General features: G+C 38.7%; 1 pseudogene; it reads left to right on the plus strand.

The window, feature by feature from the left end:
* The first annotated feature begins 8,518 nt into the window (after positions 1-8,518).
* On the plus strand, positions 8,519-9,398 carry LOC102490912 (solute carrier family 25 member 51-like; annotated as a pseudogene).
* The last annotated feature ends 6,550 nt before the right edge of the window (positions 9,399-15,948 follow it).

Genomic DNA, 15,948 nt, shown 5'->3' on the forward strand with positions numbered 1-15,948 from the left:
TATATATATATATACATATATATATATATATATGGTTGTTTCTTTGTTTGCCCTAGGGTGCACGTGCTTGCTGGAGAGAAACAGAGATAAAGGGAGGGGGAAAATCATCCCTCATGGATATAGCCACACTACAATCCCCTCTCCTCTATTCTCCTTTCAGGATTTTGGGCACACATGCACATTTTCAAGCCACTGAATCTGGGACTCAAGCCATGCAGAAGGCTATGTGGGATTCAGCTGCCTTAACCACCACACGACCACCTGGCCTTCCTTTTTTCTCAAGAAATTAATTTTTCTAAATGTAAGATTTAAAGTACTTTAATAATTTCTTCATGTAAGTTTTTACGCATCAGTGTACTTGAGCTTACTAAACTTAGAATCAGCTTCAGATTCACACTAACTTAATTCCAGTTAGATAAAGAAACATTACCCCATATGGGCCAACAGATGGCATAAAGTTAAGGCAGCTAGATCCCACATGGTCAACTGTGTGGTTCAAGTCCCAGATCCAGTGGCTTGAAAAACATGCCAGGCATATGTGTGTCCATGTCCAAATTCCTGAGAAGAGAATGAAGGAGAAGATATTCAGGCATCTCCCCGGGGGGGGGGTGCTTTCTCTCTTTGTCTCTTTGTCTTCCTCTCTCTCTCTCTCTCTCTCTCTCGCTAGTGAGCATGCACACCTTATGGCAAATATTTAAAATATTAAAAAAGAAACATTGCCTCTATAGAGTTCTATACTCTTCTATATAGTTTTATATATCTATAGCTTTATCTCCTTGTCTATAAACCTTTATAAGATATTGTTTTTATAAAAATTACATCTATAAACAAATTTAAAAATAAGTGTCTTAATTATTACATTATTTTAAAGAAGCTAAGGGAAGGGACCAGCAGGTAGTATGGTGGTTAAGGTGCTGGACTCCCCCATGGCTAACCGCTGTTCAAGTCCCATACCTGGTGGCTTGAAAATTATGCCTGGTATGTCTACATGTATGCCCAAAATCCAGAGAAGAGAATGAAGGAGAAGGGATTGCAGTGTGGCAATCCCCCTGGGGAGTGATTTCTCACTTTCCTTCTTTCTGTCTCTCTCTGTTTCTCTCCAGTGTACACATGTGCCCTTAAGCAAAAACCTGCAACAACAACAAAACAGAAGCAGAAGAAACTAAATGAAGAAGTTAAAGTACACACTTTGAAATTTTGTTATATTAACCTTTTTAATTATCACTTATGGTTCTCATCACTTGATTTACAGATTTCACTTACAATCTGGGATAATTTTATCAATCCAAGACAGCTTTGCTTCCACCCACCACCTTTTACTCTTACTGGTCAGTACATTATATTTCTTAATGTTACAGAAAGGAAATTGCATTGTATATATTTTATAAGGGTACTTCAAGAAATTCATGGAAAAAAGAAATAAAGTGCAAATTTATTTTGGTGTAAAATTTTTCTAATTCACACATTTTTTTTCATAATACACATTTACCATGAACTTTTCGAAGACCTCATGTGCGTTTGTCTGTGTGTGTGTGTGTGTGTGTGTGTGTGTGTATGTGTGTGTGTGTGTGTATGTTACAGAGAGAGAGATGATGGTTGGGCTAAAATTTTATACAACTGCTTTCTAATAATTTTAGAAAAGTAAGTAGAAGATGTGCACTTACATGGTCTTTTATAGTTTAAAGTTTTGGATTTAAAAGAACAATTCTTCTTCATTCCATTGAAAACTGAATTACAATTATTTTTTGTCTCTGAGTGGACAGACCCAGTTCAAGAACTATATTCCAGTTCTGTTGAGCAGTCCTAAGGATCTGTTCATCTTACAGCTGACAAAAGACATCTTATTATAATAGGTGACTTGTTGATTGCAAGCCCTTCTTAAGAACTTTGTCTACAAAACACTGTTCAAACTCTTACCCACCTAGCTGAACACAGATACAAAGTGTCCTCACAGAATGCCCAAAGTTACAAAAGAACAAGTTGTTTACTTAGGTTTTCAGGGGCAGCAAGGGCAATGAAACCTTATGGCAGACCACAAACAGGCAACTTCTACCTTGCAAATGCCCCAAATTTACAGGCAACTGTGTGGATTTTTAGGCATGATGGGATAGTGCCAGATCTGGATTCTAAACTTTGGACTTATAGCTAAGCAATTATATAAGGTCTTGATTATATCAGACCTTGAGCCCTTAAATTGGACCAGAGAATGATAGCAAGCCTTTAAAACTTTGTAAGAAAACTAAGTTTCAGCACCAGCATTAAGGTTGCCTAAGCCTAACTAACTATTCAGGTTATATGTTCATGAAAGACAAAGTTTAAGTCTGGGGTCCTAATTCAGATGCTGGATTACACTTCTCATCCAGTGGCCTATTTCTCCAAACAGATCATATTGCTAAGGATGGCCTCCCCGCTTAAGAGCAGTAATAGCCATGGATGACCTACTAAAAGGCAAAATATTTACCCTTGGACATCCCATTACCATATATGGCCCACATCATATGCTAACACTGTTATAACAAAAGGGCACATATTGGCTAACAGCTAGGAGATTGGAAAAATGTCAGGTCATCCTGTTAGGTGACTCCAGTCCACTCTTCATAGTTCATCTGCCTTAAACCCCACTACCCTGCTTCCTATGAACCCAGAGTCAATGACGCCATTCCATGATCTAGACACAGTCTTTTCAAGCCAATCAGACCTCACTGATCAGCTCCTTGAGGATAGTGATTGGAAACTCTACACTGATGGGAGAAGCTTCGTGGACCATGGGAAATGGTATGTTGGATATGCAGTGGTTACTCTTCAAGAGATCATCAAGGCCCATGCATTCCCTGGTGGTACATCTGACCAGAAAGTGGAATTGATAGCCTTAACATGGGCACTCAAACTCTCTGAAGAAAAGAAAGTAAATGTATATATACAGATTCTAAATATTCTGTTCTGGTATCACACGCTCATGGAGCCATATGGAAAGAATGAGGACTACTAAACTCTGGCAGTAAAGACATCAGACATCCTCAGGAGATTAAGCTAGTCTGCCAGAAAGAGTTGATATTATGCCCTTCCCTGGACACCAAAAGGGAAATTCTGTAATTGCCAGGAGAAATCGGTTAGCTGACCAGACAGCCAAATGTACAGTATGCGAAGCTTCAAGAATGGCTCCTTTAATACCACATATAGATTTTACTGACTTCTCCCCTGAGTATTCCGACACTGAACCCCCACAGAAGGGGGGTTCACAAATACAGACCCTTCCTCCAAATGGAAAATGAACTGTGAGGGCCTTATTTTATTGCCTGAGAATGTCATCTTTGATGTAAGATTGATAGATCATATCAATCAATGCTCATACTGTCAGTGAGATGCTTTGGCAGTCTTTGTAAGGCCATATCTCAGAGGGCCAAAATTATAGCAGGCAATTATAAGGTAACTCTGAAATGCCAACAGTGCTTGAGAAACACCTCTAAACTGAAGACACTTCCTAAGAGTCAAGGCATACATTATCAGGGCCCTTTTCCTTCTGAAGACTGGCAAATAGATTTTACCCAGATGCCTGAAACTCTAGGACATTTTAGTACTTATTGGTCTTTGTGGATATTTTTCCACAAAGTTGAATGGAGGTTTGTCTTACTTGCAAAGAAAAAGCATCAGAAGTGGCTAGGGTTTTATTAAAGGAGATTATTCCTCAATTTGGGCTACCAGACTCCATCCAAAAATGATAACCTTCCTGCTTCCATCTCCCAAGTAATCCAGAAGGTATGTTCCATGCTAGGAATTAAGTGCATCTTGACATCTTCAGTCAATGGGGAAAATGGAGAGAACTAATTGCACTTTCAAGAAAAGTATTGTCAAGATACATCAGGAAACAAATTTAAGAGGAAAGCATTTCCAATTGCCCTCCTCTGTATAAGAGTGGCTCTCTAAAGCAGGCTTAAATTAAGCCCCTATTGAATTGTGTAGGGTAGGCTTTTCCAGACTCCCATCAAAAGCACAAAATCTCCAGAGTTAGGATATGAAATAAATTTTTTTGCAAGCCATAATATGATAGAGATGCATTGTATGTCCCCACTCAGTTATGCAGAATGTCAACACTCTGGCAGAAATCAAAAGATTGAAGGTATAAAAGCAGGGAGAACAATGGTGATACTAGAGACAGTGTGGGAGGAGGGTGGGAAATGGGTATAGGTGAGAAGAAGGGAATCAAGGGAAAGAAGAAAGAAGAAAAACATTTAAGGAACCCAAAATAGAAATCTATTAATAATAATGTGTGTGGTAATATCTTTGAACCAATATACAGTGTATTCATGATGGGAAAAGTCATTTAATAGGCTGTAATGATACACAATGATAGAATGTGAAATAATAAAAACAAAAAATACATACAACAACTTAATCAGATGTTAACTTCTGTACATGAGTTTGCTTCCTCCAGGTCTCTTCTCCAGATGAGCCATCGCACCTACTTTAGCGTGGCAGTTGAGTACTTTTGATGACCTGGAAGAATCAGGGGACTAAGGATAAGCTAACGGCTCAATAAACTGACCCCTGTGATGTCCTGTTAACTACATACACATTCTTAAGTTTACAGTAGTCAAAGCCATGGCAACGTCAGTAAAGAGAGCACCTTCAAAAAATGACTACTGAAAATGTAAAAGTCCCTCAATAGCATGAATGGACCACCAATCCTCTACAAGACATTAAGTATCACTTTAAGAAAGTCCCTGTTGGGGCCAATACATGGCATAATAGTTAAGATGCTGGGAATCCCACATGATTGACTCCGGTTCAAGTCCCATAACCCAACAGTTTGAAACTCATGCTGGGCGTGTGTGTGTGTGTGCCCCAAATCCTGAGAGGAGAAGGGATTCTAACATGGCCAGCCCCACTAGGGGTGATTTCTCACTTTATCTCTCTCTCTCTCTCTATCTTTCTGGCAAGCACGTGCTCTCTAGCAAAAAAAACTCTCAAAAAGAAAACCTGTTGTAGAGCAATCATGTCATACACCTTTTTCACCTTTGCTTGTTTTTCCCTTTCCCTCAAAAAAATCACACATTAATCTGTTTGCTGATTGAGCTGTAAATTTTTCTGAAGTACACAATGTATCTAATTGCCATGTGTGTGGGTAGCTCCCTCTTTCAGCCACCAGTGGGTTTCCTTGGAAAATACATCCTGCTAATCAAACTACAATACTTGGAAGCAGTTTTCTCTTGGTATGGGTTCAACAGAGTAGCTTGCAACCTTATTCCCTCAATTGTGTCTTCCTAAATAACCAAGGGAAATGGCTGCTTTTAGTCTTTAAGAACACAATTTCTCTCTCCTTCTCCTCAAAAGATGAAGCACTATGGCATATATTTTTGCTCTTATATGGAAATAAGCTAAAGCAACTCCTGGCCTGGGCTATGGAGTTATAGAAAACAGAAGTTGGTATACTGCTGAACAAGTACAAACAGATGGTCCTGACCCTTCTGTATAGAAAAGACAACATAGATATCTGTGCTGAAAGCTCAGCTTCTTTGGTTGCCTACCTATGGGCTGGTGGCTGCTGGGTGGGGACCTGGGTGCCTGAGATGATGGGAAATCTAGTTATCAAAAATGATTCCAGAAGAGAGACCCTAACAGACCAATAACAATAAAAGAAATTGGGCAAGTCATCAATAAGCCATCATCCCCCCAAACACCAAGACCAGATGGTGTTACAGGTTAAAAAAAAAATCCTTCATGAAGAAGAAAGATCTTCATGGATACTATTGGGTCTTCTTTGTATACAATCATGTCATCTGCAAATAGAGATAATTTTACCTCTTCTTTTCCTACTTGAATGCTTTTTATTTTAATCTCTTTTCTGATTGCATTGGCAAGGACTTTCAGTACTATATCAAAAAGGAGTGGAAAAGTGGGTTGTATTCATAGAATACCCAATGGTATCCACACACACAAAAAAATTCCTGGAAGTAATAAAGGAATGCAGTAAAGTTGCAGGATACAAAATCAACATACAGAAATCTATAGTATTTCTATATGTGAATATCAGGAAGACTGAGATAGAACCAAACAAAGTAATTCCATTCGCCATAGCTACAAGAAGTATAAGATACCTAGGAATAAATCTTACCAAATAAGTTAAAGACCTCCACAAGGAAAACTATGGGAAGCTACAAAAAAAGAAATAGAAATTGACACCAAAAAGTGTAAGGACATCCCATGTTCCTGGATTAGAAGACTTAATATAATCAAAATGGTAATTCTATCCAAATTAATCTACATATTTAACACTATCCCAATCAAAGTACCAGAGACATTCTTCACAGAAGTAGGAAAGACAATCATGCAATTTGGAACCATAAAAGAACTCGTATTGCAAAGCAATCCTGTGCAAAAAGAGTGGAGTGGGTGGCATCTCACTCCCTGACCTGGAAATATACTATAAAACTGTGATAATAAAAACAGCATGGTATTGGCACAGAGACAGGAGGGCCAATGGAATAGAATAAAGAACCCAGAAAAAACTACCAAACATACAGTCAACTAATTTTTGACAAAGGGTGCCAGTCAATTCAGTGAGTAAAGGAAAACCTCTTTATCAAATGGTGCTGGAAAAACTGGATATCCACATCCAAAGAGATGAATCTAAATCCCTACCTCTCACCATTGACAAAAATCAACTCAAAGTGGATCAAAGATCTATACCTAAGACCTCAAACAATAAAACTACTGCTGAAAAACATTGGGAAAACTCTGGGAAGAAATTGGGATAGGCAAAGACTTCTTAAATAAAACCCCCAAAGCACAGTCAATAATCTCAAAAATAGACAAGTGGTATTACATTAGATTAAGAAGTTTCTGCACAACAAAGACACAGTAATTACTGTGAATTAACAGCCCTCAGCATGTGGAAATATTTATGTAAAGTATGATTAATATAAGGGACCAATAACTAGAATACACAAGGAACTAAAGTGGTTTTCCCAAAAAAATATGATCAACCACATTAAAAGATGGGAGAATGAGTTGAAGAAAAAAAAAAAACTCTCTAAGGAAGACATGAATAGCCAAAAGGCATATGAAAAAATACTCAACATACCTCATTGTAAGGGAAATGCAGATCAAAACAACAGTGAGATACCACCTAACCCCAGTCAGAATGACTGAGATTAAAAAAAAAAAAAATGAATGACTAAGATTTAAAAACCAAAAAATGATAAGTGCTGGTGGGGTGTGTGTGAAAAGGGAATGCTCCTACACTGCTGGTGGGAATGTAAATTGGTCCAACCACTATAGAGAACAATATGGATATTCCTCAAAGATTTACAAATAGAACTACCATATGATCCAGCAGTCCCACTCCTTGGTATCTACCCAAAGGACAGAAGAATCCTTAGTTGGAAAAGTGCTTGCACATTGATGTTTATTGTGGCCTTGTTCACAATTGCTAAGACATGGAATCAACCCAAATCTCCATGAACAGAGGAATGGATTGAAAAAATGTGGCACATATACTCTACAGAATACTACTCAGCCATGAAAAAAAACAAGACCCTGGCTTTTTTTTTTTCTTGAGAGGTTTTCGCTATAGGGCGCGTGCACTTGCCAGCCAGACAGAGAGAGACATAGAGACAGAAACCGAGAAATCACCCCCCAGGGGGGATGACCGTGCTGCAATCCCTTCTCCTCCATTCTCCTCTCATGATCTTGGGCACGCACGCACACGTGCCCGGCGTGAGTTCTAAGCCACCAGGTCCGGGACACGAACCGCGGTCGACTTTGTGGGAGTTCAGCGACATAGCCATTACGCTAACTGCTGGTTCCCAAGACCCTGGCTTTTGACAGAAAGTGGATGTATATGGAAGATTTACTGCTGAGTGAAGCAAACCAGGCTATGAAGGAGAGACATTGTATGTCTCCACTTAATAAATACAGAGTGTCTGCACTCTATGGCCAAAACTGAATGACTAAAGGATATAGAAACATAGAAAATGGTTATAGATACCAGACATAGTAACTATAGTACCAGATATAGGGAAGGGTGTGGGAGAAGGAGGAGAGTCTGAGGAAAGACATTAAAGAGAAAAATAGAGAGGCAAAACATTTATGGGACAAAGAAATGGGTTATTATTTGTTGAAGATAACATATATAGTATTCCCAACTGGAGTGGTAAGAAATGTATTCATGTTGGAATACTCACTTTACAAGCGAAGTCACATATGTGATCAATCACATAAACATTTGAAATTAAAAATATATAAAAATATTAAAAAAAAATCTATGGGAAAGTAGGTGGCATGCTGGTTAAAGTGCTGGACACTCCCAAATGATCAGCCACGGTTTGAGTCCCAGACCTGAGGGCTTGCTTTATCTCTCTCTCTCTCTCTCTCTCTCTCTGCATGTGTATGTCTGTGTGTGTGTCCCTGGTCAAATTAAAATAAATTAATGAATAAATAAAATAAAATAAATAATTCTTAAAAAAAGAAGAAAGATCTCATAAAACCATGATGGATGTAGAAGCTTGTGAAGAGAGCCATGTTCCTAACATCTAAACAAGAGCTATCAGCTCATGTTATGGATATTGATGAAATGAAACATTACTTGTGTGGATACTGTGGTGCTTTCAACAATGTAGCCATCACATTTCCTGTCCAGAGGTCCTACTATAGGAAACTACTATAGGAAACTACTATAGGAAATCAAAACCCAGGATGCCATATTTCAGTTGAGGAGGGATGGATTCTGAAACTTGCATGGTGGAATCTGCTCCCCCTCCCCACCACATGATGTGGAAAACTATGACACCGGCACTTACGTTTGTTCTGTATGAGGATTTGTTTAGTCTTCTCTGTAGGTATGTCAGTGCCCCAGAGTTCAGTACCAATATAGTAGCAGCAGTACTTGTAGAAACAACGGAAGCAATTTTTCACTTCACTGAAAAGAATTCAGATATTACTTCAAGACCACAAGCATCATGACAAATTTACATTCAAGGTACTGAAATGCCATGGAATTGGAGAGTATAACTGAGGCTTGGTGCCCATTCTTTTCCATAATGGGTTAAGCAATGTCCTTTTCTTTGGTCTTCATGGTCCCATCAAAGAGCAGATATCTGCCTATCATGATGACTCAGTGCCATTTAGTCAATGATTTTATCTGTGGAGGTCTGTTGGGGGCCATGTTGGGATTCTTGTTTTGTTTTGTTTTGTTTTTTCCCAGTTAATGTAAAAACTTGCATACTGTCTCAGATTGGTGGGGAATTTCAGTCTTTCTCTACAGTTTTCAAAATATCTGGCTAGAACTGGACATAAAACTGACACATCATTTTAGAGGCACCCATACGAATTATCTTCAGCCCTTCATCTCTTGGAGCATGATCAGTGCAATTTCTGAGTTCTTGATAAAGGTCATATAAAAAAATTGTCAGTTAAGTGCCGTTTATCAACTGAATAGACCTTCTAAGGAGAATGCTGTTTTGCCTTATTCCTAGTGTCACAAATCCAGGCCACAGTGAACTACAGGCAAAGCTGTTTTTCTTAAACAGCAACTAAAACAGAACAAAAGATTTCAATAAGAAAATTAAGGTTTTTGTTTTGTGTTATTATCCAAGCACTTTAGGGTAGTTGCCTGATAAACAGCTACCCATTGATGGCCTATTGAAAGGGAATCCAGTAGCCAAGGTATGATTCTTTTTCCCCAAACAGTCTTGATACCTTGTGTGTTGAAATGTAAGTGACCATGACTGGCCAATGTAAAGGTTCTTTGGGCTCCTGGGCTTCTCAGGCATACCTTTGTTACTGCAGTTCTTGCTTTGGTGCTCTCAGGAGTAGTTATCAATAATTAGTTGTGGGAACCAGCAGTTAACATAATGGTTATGTCGCTGGACTCCCACGTAGTTGACCGTGGTTCGTGTCCCGGACCCAGTGGCTTAAAACTCACGCCAGGCGCGTGTGTGTGCGTGCCCAAGATCCCGAGAGGAGAATGAAGGAGAAGGGATTGCGGCGTGACCATCCCCCCGGGGGGTGATTTCTCGCTTTCCATCTCTCTGTCTCTCTCTGTCTGTCTGGCGAGCGCATGCGCCCTATAGCAAAAACCTCTCCAAAGAAATAATAATAATAATAATAATAATAATAATTAGTTGTAAGAGTAGTAGTCTTCATGAAACTCAAGTATATATGAGAAGACTACAAAACATTTGTGGAAAAGTTAAATTAAAGTACGAGTTTACTTGAGTGTAAAATAAATTTGAAATCTAAGCATAGTTTTTTCATAATATGCATTTTTTTTTTGGAGAGGTTTTCGCTATAGGGCTCATGCGCTTGCCAGACAGACAGACAGAGACAGAGAGACAGAAAGCGAGAAATCACTCCCCAGGGGAGATGGCCACACCACAATCCCTTCTCCTCCATTCTCCTCTCGGGATCTTGGGCACACACGCACACGCGCCCGGCGTGAGTTTTAAGCCACCGGGTCCGGTACGTGAACCGTGGTCGACTATGTGGGAGTCCAGCGACATAGCCATTACGCTAACTGCTGGTTCCTGTAATATGCATTTTCCATGACCCTTTTGAATATTTCACATGCATGGTAGGAAAAAGAAGCAGAAGAGAAGAAAAGCAGCTCATAAGTTACATGCTTGTCATGATAAATTTATGTGTGCTAGTTTTGAGACTGAGCATCTACTGGGATCATCATTCCCCGGCCTGTTTTTGTGTACGACATGGTAGAATCAAGCAGCTAATGGAAGTTACCATTTTACTTTCAAGCTTTGAATGTTTTTTCTTTAATTCTGAATGTGACCTTAAACCTTTCCAGAATGTCCTCATGATACTTTCATTTATTTCACTGCCAAAAGATGGGGGGACTTACATCTTGTTTTAAGTGTTTCATCTTGTTAAGAAATTACACACTGATATATCAAACTGTTAAGCCAGTTTCTTTGAATTACTGGTGCCAATTTACTGAAAGGCTTTGGGTTTGTTTGTTTTCCTTGAGTAATAATTTGTCATATTAGAGAATCCTGTTGTCTTGAAAGTCCTTTTAAAAAATAAAGACACTTCCATAAAACTTTATTTTGGAAGTGTCTTAGGATAGCCCCAGATTTTTTCCCCTAGTTTCTAAACATAACAGGGGGTGAGGGAACAGAATAGCTTTCACCCACACTCTCAGCTGCATTTTAGTTATTCTTGGAAAGAGAGATATCCTTAGGATTTTGAATTTTAGTAAAACATTGTGTCATGGAAACAATAAGATTGAGAGTATATAATCTAACTAAAGACATCTGAAAGGTTATTTTCAGCTCTACAAGCTGGTAATAGTTTGATAGCCTAGCTCGTCCCTTCCTTAACAGAAAAAAACTTGTCAAAGGAATCAGAAAATATTAAAATATTTTTTATTTTTAATAAAAAAGCAAAATAATCATATACCAATAGAATAATCAATTTATAGGAAATATCTTGAAAAAGTGATTTATGGATCTTATTTTTAAAACCATATAATTATATAGTTAACATTGTTTCCTAGCATCTAACAGGATAGCGTAGGTAGGTAGCGTTTTTGTTACCAGTTTTTCATCATTATGGCTAATTGTGAATATGTGCACACATTGACCAAAATAAAATCAGGGCTTCAACTGGTAGTCTACTTGTAGTTTCTGGACAGATAGTCCAAAAACCCTATTTACCTCTAAATACCTTACGGTTGGTAAAATAAAGTGAAAAAGTGAATACTCTTTGAACTGTAAAAGATTAGGAAGCATATGAAGCATTTGCCAGGCAGTGGTGAAACTAAATAGCTTTATAGCAGCTGTGTGTGACAAGCTGTGCTGGACTTAGCAGTTTACCTTAGAGATCAAGGTGCAGATAAAGGTTTCAAGGGAAAAAAAAGAATTTACACCAAATAAATGTGAGTAGCATCATTTGGCCTATGAAATAAAGTCAGTATTTGAAGAGACCTGAGTTTCAGAAATGAATGAAGAAGGCATCTCAATGCCCTTTTACCCTTATTGACTTGTGTGGACCCTGGGTATTCAAGGGCATGTCTAGGTGTTCTGCACAAGGCAGGAGAGCTAGCCTGGGCCGATGAGCTACCCTTGCCCTGGGAATGCACTCCACTGGGCCTTCAGTTCTGTGGGGCTTGCTTTTGTCTTTACACTCCATGCAGGTGATAGAAATCTCAGTTCTAAACACTTCTGTGAAATATAAATGAAGTGAGAAAATGCTTTGGTTTCTGCCGTCTCAATATGTGGTGCTTAAAAAAATTATTAATAAATATCTTTCATGGTTTAATACATACAATTTTTTTGAAGAAGTGTTTATTTTTTATTTTTTTTGCTATAGGGCATGTGCACTCGCCAGAAAGACAGAGAGAGAGAGACAGAAAGTGAGAAATCACCCCCCACGGGGGATGGCCATGCTGCAATCCCTTCTCGTCTATTCTCCTCTCAGAACCTTGGGCACGCACGCACATGTGCCCAGTGTGAGTTTTAAGCCACCGGGTCTGGGACGTGAACCGCGGTCGACTACCTGGGAGTCCAGCGACATAGCCATTACGCTAACTGCTGGTTCCCCCAAAACATACAATTTTTTAATTTGTCATTTTTTGTAGCTTTTGAAGACCAAATTACAAATACATTACCAGGGATGGATTTGTGTTGCCCTATAATAGGCTTCTTAAATTTGACAAAAAAATTTAACAGAATTTGTAACCAGCAGCTTTGTCTCAGCTTTGACTTTTAGTCAAAATATATTATTAATGAGTTTATAACTATTTTTACCTTCAGCATGAACTGATGTGATGATGATTTTGAAAAGACAAACTTGATCAAGGAGCTATTTGAAACTTTAAAAGCGGCCTTTCCATTACATATGTGGCACAGATGGCTCATGAGCATGCCGGACACTCACAGTCTTGTGTTCTATACTTCATGTCTGATGTCACCAAAATTGTTCATTTTGTACTTAACACACTTACCATCTCATAAAGTGGTATGGGCCCTCAGGACTGCACCATGAGTAAACACAACCTTAGTAGAGTGGCACATTTGTGTGTTTTAATTGCTTCATTTGTAGTTGAGGACAAAGTTGATGCTTTTGTCTAAATAGTCGATATTCATTCATTGTTGGTTAATCATCAGTTCATATTGTGAACTGTGCAATAAAACATAATAGTAAGTATGTAGTTTATCTTTGGATACCTGAAATTCCAAGCTCAATTATGAAGATAATACTCAGTATCAGACTGTGCAGATATGTAAGAGATTAGTGGGTGGTCAACAGGGTATGTGAAATGGGATCTTTGAGTTAAGCCAATCACGTTGCACTAACACGGCTCAGTACAAAGTACTGTAGTGCAAGGGATAGGTAGTCAAAAAATGAATAATGGGTAAGCACTCAGACTTGGCCTTTTGTTAATGTTTAATTTTATTTATTCATTCATAGATTTCAATTTGATCAGAGAGAGAGACAGAAAAGGAAAGTGAGAAAGCAAGCCACCAGGTCCAGGACTTGAACTGTAGTGGGCAATGTGGGAGTGTCCAGCACCTTAACCACCACGCCACCTGCTGGCCCCCAGACTTGGACTTTTTTTAAATTAAAATATTTTTTCATGTGAAAATAAAGACTTAAAACAGGCATTCTCTACATTAAGAGGATTTTGCATTTTTAATGCTGTTCTTTTGCTTAATATTTTCCTCCTTAAATGCTCTCAAATTGCTTAGGGGTCTCTACATGTTTCCTCTCTTAGACTTTCATTATTAAAAGTGGCTGAGCACACAAAGCTATTTGTTTGATATTTTGAGTTTTGTGACTCTAAGTTTAAATGAAATCCGTGAAATGTCTGACTTACCATACATTTTTTAGGTAATTATTTAGAATAAAGTTTGTTTTTTAAGTCAAAAAGGAGAAGTAGGAGGAGGAGAAAGAGGAGAATGAGAAGGAAAAGAAGAAGGAGGAGGAGGATAAGGAGAAGGAGATGGAGAGGAGGAGAAAGAGAAGAAGAAGAAAGAGGAGAAGAAGAAGGAGAAAAGACAATGGAGGACCACCAAGGAACGTTCCCAGTGCTAGGGTAGATGCCTACCCCACTCTAATAAGACAGTCAAGGTGAATCAATCAACTTGGCTTGGGCAAGAAATGGCCAGATAACCAGCTCGCCCAGTGCCTTGGGGGTGGTTATGGCTACGTGGGAACATGGATGGACAAATTTACCGTATGATTGAATAGGAAGATGCACTTGGGACCATCCCTACATCCTTAGAAAAATTATTACTTCTCTTCCTATGGCTCCCCATAATTGAGAAATAGTAAAGGCTAGACATTGTATTAAGAGTACTTCATGGTGGTTCTATCCTTTGGCTATTTTCCTTCCTGAAGCAGCTTCCATGGATACTGAGTTTCAGGTGGAAGTACTGGCCAAGTACATAGTCAATGCTTTCAACAAACTTGGAAGGATACCACTCTTTTAAATGAAGAGGCAATCCAGGTTTGTAAAGTGGAAAAAAATAGAATTACCTTAGATATTTTAACAGCAGCAGCAGAAGGCACCTATGCCCTTATTAAAACACAATGATATGAGTACATTTCCTAACTATTTCAAAAACGTTATGGAGGCAATGGAAGACTTAAATAAACATCTCCAGACTATCAATGCTTTGGCTATGCTTTACTAAATAGCTTAATTCAATGCCCTCTTCTTAAAGATGTGCTTTAATAAGTATCAGTGTCATCATTGTTTTGCTAATAATTGGGCATTGCATGATCTACTGCCTTTGTGGGATGTGTGCTTGCACTTTCCATACCATAAGCAGAGAAATGTCATGTTGGCAAAAGAAACAGAATTTTCTCATCAGGCCTTCCATTCCAACATACCAACAATGCCCCAATTCAAATCATAGAAGAAATAACAGTGCCCCCTTCCGTGTGAATCAAATGGAAATATATACAATAGAGGATTTTAACTGGGGCATGCTTAGCCAGACTGACTCCATCTTGTTAAAACCGAACACTGATTCTAAGTCTGACACACTTCATTTGACATTTTTCACAGAAACTCCAAGAACCTGGAGTGGAGACAACAAAGGATGTTCTGCTCCAGCCACAAGCTGAAACTCTTGTCTTGAAGATGAATCATTGATTGTACCCTTTAGATAAGACTGAAACTTCTGTCTCACAGACTAATCACTTGATTGTGTCCCCCAGCTAATAATTAACCTGATCTGTACTTTTCTATAGGTAATTGTAAGCCACATAACATCCCCCTTCCCCTGGAAAAACGTCTGTTACTCAACTAATTGGTCAAGATATTCTTGCATGTCTTCCTGGTGTGGCCAGGTGTAATAAATGATCTTTTCCTTTCTCATCAACAATTTTACCTCTATATGTTTTGTTGAGCAGCAAGGGATTGGACCTGCTTTGGGTTTCTAGACTGGGGATATGGTGCCCTTCATCCAGCAACATTTTAAAAATAATTTTTTTTTTTTTAATGGAGAGGTTTTTGCTATAGGGCATGTACGCTCGCTCGCCAGAAAGACAGAGAGAGACAGCAAGCTAGAAAGTGAGAAATCATCCCCCACCCCGGGGGGATGGCCATGTCACAATCCCTTCTCCTCCATTCTCCTCTTGGGATCTTGGGCACGCACGCACATGCACAGGCGTGAGTTTAAGCCACTAGGTCTGGGCTTCAAACTGCGGTCGACCACATGGGAGTCCAGCAACATAGCCATTAACGGCTAACTGCTGGTCCCCAATTTTATAATTCTTATTGTCACATTGTAACTTGCTTTTTTAGTCTCCATTTTTCATAAACTGTACTTTTTTATATTTTATTTCTCTTTGTTTTTCTGTAGTATATTTTAGATAATTTTACCAATCTATCCTTTGGTACATTATTTTGTTCCCCAATTGTCTAATCATGCGATTGAATCCATCTATTATGTTTCAAAATTGTGAACGACTATCTATATATTTAAA

Source organism: Tupaia chinensis, unplaced genomic scaffold (genome assembly GCF_000334495.1).
Source record: "Tupaia chinensis unplaced genomic scaffold, TupChi_1.0 Scaffold146604_1, whole genome shotgun sequence".
Lineage (NCBI taxonomy): Eukaryota > Metazoa > Chordata > Mammalia > Scandentia > Tupaiidae > Tupaia > Tupaia belangeri.